At 46.6% G+C, this 4,429-nt stretch overlaps 1 pseudogene; it reads right to left on the bottom strand.

The window, feature by feature from the left end:
• Positions 1-1,427: 1,427 nt before the first annotated feature.
• On the bottom strand, positions 1,428-3,674 carry LOC116272976 (annotated as a pseudogene).
• Positions 3,675-4,429: the final 755 nt, after the last annotated feature.

Here is a 4,429-nt window from a genome sequence, read left to right as displayed (position 1 = left end):
CTGATACCCAACCATACTTTCGGTCACCAGAATATCTTCTTTCCAGATTAAAAAAAAATAGTATGCTGATTTCTATAACAAAGCTTTTATTCGTACAAAAATCAAGCAATGGTCAATGAGTCACAGCAGTACAATAGGTAGAGGTTTAAAAACTGCATCAAACAGGCGCTGAAAATAAATACTAGCTAAGAGGAGGAGGAGAGAGCTTTCCTGTGGGGTTTGTTTTTTCCCCCTTGAGTGCATGTGGGGTTTGTCTTCCAAGCCACGAGCCTGGCCTGTCTTGTGGTGCTATTCACTCAACAGAGTGTGACTGCAGCACATTGCCTCCAGGGTCCGGCCTCTCAGAAGCCTGAGAGCATCCATCTCGTCAGATGGACCAGAAACAAGAAAGTGGGGTGGGGTGAATCACAGCTATCACTCAAAGGAAAGGAATATTTTTCTATTGCTCAATCTTGTCAATTGGGAGTGCACCAGCAGATTCATTGAGACAATATGGATAATTTCAAACTTTTGCTTAAAAGCATGTATGTGGCTTATTCAGAAAAGGAGACGTGTACATTCTAGCCCAAGCAAGCAATCAGAGTCATTCTGTTTTTAAGGAAGGTCAGTCGTTTAAAAGGTTTCTAGTTTGAGCAACATCTTCTGTGAATCCTCTGTGGATGCACCAGGCCAAGGTGACTACCTTTGACCAACTCAGTGAGAAGGCCTTTGCTGGTCCCTGCAGTGAGGAACCGGTGGGAACGGGCGGCCTCTTCCCCACCGGCCTGTGTTGCTGGGGGCGGGTGGGCAGGCTCCACAGGCAGCCTCTGTCTGTGGCCAGACTAGGCCGTCCCGGTGACTCGGGCTTACTGACTGTGGTTCAGAACTGCAGAAGGAGAGAGTCAGGAGGGCGGGCCAGGGAACACACACCAGGCACCGCTCTGGCCAGTCAGAGAACACGAGGCAGTTCCCCCACAGGAATTTGCACCGAGAAGGTGTGGAAGGCACAAGCAAGTGTGAAGGTACCAGAGATCCCAGAGGGCGCAGCTTGCATCGGCCACAGCAGGTGCAGCGCTGATCTGGTGCGGTTCCCCCCTTGAATGAGAAAGAGATCCTGATTCTGCTGTGATAAAGATTTCTGATTTAAAAAGAAACCACTCAAGGGTTAAAACAATTATTTTAAATTAACAAAGAAAATTAATCTCCAAATAAACTGACACTATCTGGAAAACTCATCTGTCCCTAAAGTCCACAATGCTTCCACTGCTTCGTCCTGTTATGGAACCTGAGCCTGACGCGAAGGAGTCAGACGTGTGACAGAGGAAGAGTCTGAGAAGAGAAGACACCTTTACAGAATGTACGGCAAGAAAGCCAGCCTGGCCCCCGGGTTACAGTAAGATGCACAGGTCCTTTCAGTTTCGCAGACTCCAGACAGCCACGCAGGCTGCTCAGATGGACGTCTCCCTCCTGTCCCTGCTGGGTGATGGCTTCACCAGCTCCTTGCCTGCCTTTGGCTGCCGTTTAGCCTCTTTTGGCCAGAGGCCACCATCTCTGAGCAGCTGGACAGCACCCCGCGCCACTCAGGCTCCTGGTCCTCCTGGTCCTCCTGCACCTGCTGCTCGGCCTTGGGTCCCTGCATCTGGAGCAGCTGGAGCTGCACGTGCAGCTCCATGATGACCTTGCGCTCCTCTTGAATTGCTTGATTCAAATGATTGTTCTTTGTTTCCAGCTCTTTGTTCTGTCTCTGTAAATATTCCAGAATAATCTGCAGCTCCTCCTCATCCTCACTCTATCTCTCGCTCTCGGAGGAGTACTCCTCAGTCTCACTTCAGCCGTGCTGCTGGCGACTGAATTTCAGCAATCTCGACTCTGAGGCGTCCCTCAGACGTCTTTTCTTTTTCTGAGGAAATCTGCCTGCCTAGAAACTGCTCTATGGTCAGGAGCTCCTCCTGTTCAGTCAGAATCCCATTCTCCCAAGCAAGGAGAATATTTATAAATTCTTAATTTTCATTCATCTCTTCTTTGGAAACACCCTCTTTTCAAAGACTGGCTATCTCTTGTGCAATCTTGGTTTCACACTCCTGTCTTTAAACTTCTCTCAGTTTTCTTTTGAGAGCTGTCAAAATTCTTTGGACTTTCCATAATCTTTCTTCTTTAGATAAATCCTTTTTCCCACCCTGCAGATATTGATATAAACAATTCAAAAGAAAACCCTGTCTCCTCATCTCCTCCTTGATGCCTGCCTGGGTCTCTGGCAGCATGGGCATTGTGGCCATGTTAGACCATCGCAGAGGTTTTGTCACTTGCTTTAGTACAGCATTTCCAAAGAGTTCTTGCACATGTGTGAAAAACACATGCAGGACTCCATTGCTGATCTGCACAGTTGGGCTGAGCACTATAGAAATGTTCTGTATATTCATTTTTGTTTCCAGTTCATTTGTGATGACATGGTCCATGTGCACAATGAGCCAAGAAATCAGAAGATAGTTATATTCTGGCAGTTATTTGAGTAAACGCTGGTATTCATGAACTTTCTCAGTCTCTGTGGTCCTCCTACAAGCTTCTTCAAATCTCAGCATAAGCTCTTTAGTAAAGCAAGTTCTCTGGAAGTTCTCACAAATACTGCTTCAGCAAACTGGCTACAGTGTTAGGCTCATATTCTTCCAAGCTGGTAGACTCCTCCTGGTCATAGGCTTCTTTTAGCTCATCCACCTTTGACTTAATTCCTGATACTCTGTAGATACCTTCGCATTTCATGCCATACATCTCTAAGCAATCTGTACATTCACGGAAAACGACCAGCAGCCAAATGCCATCATACATCATGGTCCTCTCTATTGCATCAGCCAAAGGAATTCCAAAAATGGGTTTGAGATTTGGAACATCAATCGGAGGCACCTCTGGCTCCTGAATTGGCTTTTTCTTTTTCTTCTTTTCCTTCCACTGTTTAGCAACATCAGCTCCTGTCAAGTCTTTTGACTTCTTCTCTTTATGTTTTTCTTCTTTGTGCTTTTCTTCTTTATGCTTTTCTTCTTTGGGTTTCTCTTTTCCTTTAAAATCCTCCTCTTTCTTTTTAGAAAAGCTGGGCTTCTTGAAAACGTGGATTCCCTTGGGCCTCTTCATTTTGGAAGGACTTTCTGCCTCATCTCCAGAGCTGTCTTCCTGAAAGGCTGCATAGCCTTCCGTCCTCTTTTCCTTTTTCTTAAATTTTCCTTTTTTTCCCCCATGGTCTTTCTCATCATCAGGCACTATATCAGGAGGCTCATGGAGGATGTCTTGGGGAGGTGAGGGCTGGCCAGTGCAGTACAATCCAGGAAACTTAGTAGGACTGATCTCTTCAGAGCTGGGGGTCTGGGTAAATCTGCTGCCATGCTCCATCCTGTGGTGTTCACTGGGGCTGCTGGTGGGGGGCAGGAAGCACTCGGTCATGCTGATGCCCTGATAGGAAGGGACAAGGTCTTCTCTGTTACCTATCTATCACACTCTGCCTGCTGCACTTCATACCTCCATGACTGACCACACCAAAAAAATCTCTTTGATACTGTGATGGTGAATACTGAGTGTCAACTTGATCGGACTGAAGGACACAAAGTATTTATCCTGGTTGTGTCTGTGAGGGTGTTGTCTAAGGAACTTAACATTTGAGTCAGTGCCCTGGGAAAGGCAGACCCACCTTTAATCTGGTGGGCACAATCTAATTAGCTGCCAGCGAGGCTAGAATATAAGCAGGCAGAGGCTGGGCACAGTGGCTTACGCCTGTAATCCCAGCACTTTGGGAGGTGGAGGCAGGCACTCATGAGGCCAGGAGATCAAGACCATCCTGGCCAATATGATGAAAGCCCGTATCTACTAAAAATACAAAAATTAGCCAGGCATGGCGGTACACACCTGTAGTCCCAGCTACTCAGGAGGCTGAGGCCAGAGAATTGCTTGAACCTGGGAGGCGGAGGTTGCAGTGAGCCGAGATCACGCCACTGCAGACCACGGTCCAGCTTGGGCAACAGAGCGAGACTCTCCATTTCAAAAAAAAAGAAGAAAAAGAAAAAGAATATAAGCAGGCAGAAAAATGTGAAAAGAAATACTGGCCTAGCCTCCCACCCTACGTCTTTCTCCCATGCTGAATGCTTCCTGCCCTCGAACATTGGACTCCAAGTTCTTCAGTTTTGGAACTCAGACTGGCTCTCCTTGCTCCTCAGCCTCTCTCTCTCTCTATATATATATATCTCCCATTAGTTCTGTCCCTCTAGAGAACCCTAATACAGATACTAAGTCTCTAGTGAGCTTCTCTGTTTGGCAATACATTGCACAGATGGTCATACATTGTTGCTGGGAGAATTAAGTACTGTCTATACTACACCACTGTTAAAGAATAGACTCTCATACCTGGTTTCTTCTGGACTCTGCCCTATGTGTCTTTTACTTTTGCTGATTTGTATCTGTATCGTTTCAC

The sequence above is a fragment of the Papio anubis genome, unplaced genomic scaffold, assembly GCF_008728515.1.
Source record: "Papio anubis isolate 15944 unplaced genomic scaffold, Panubis1.0 scaffold290, whole genome shotgun sequence".
Lineage (NCBI taxonomy): Eukaryota > Metazoa > Chordata > Mammalia > Primates > Cercopithecidae > Papio > Papio anubis.
This window is presented reverse-complemented; position numbering and strand designations above follow the sequence as displayed.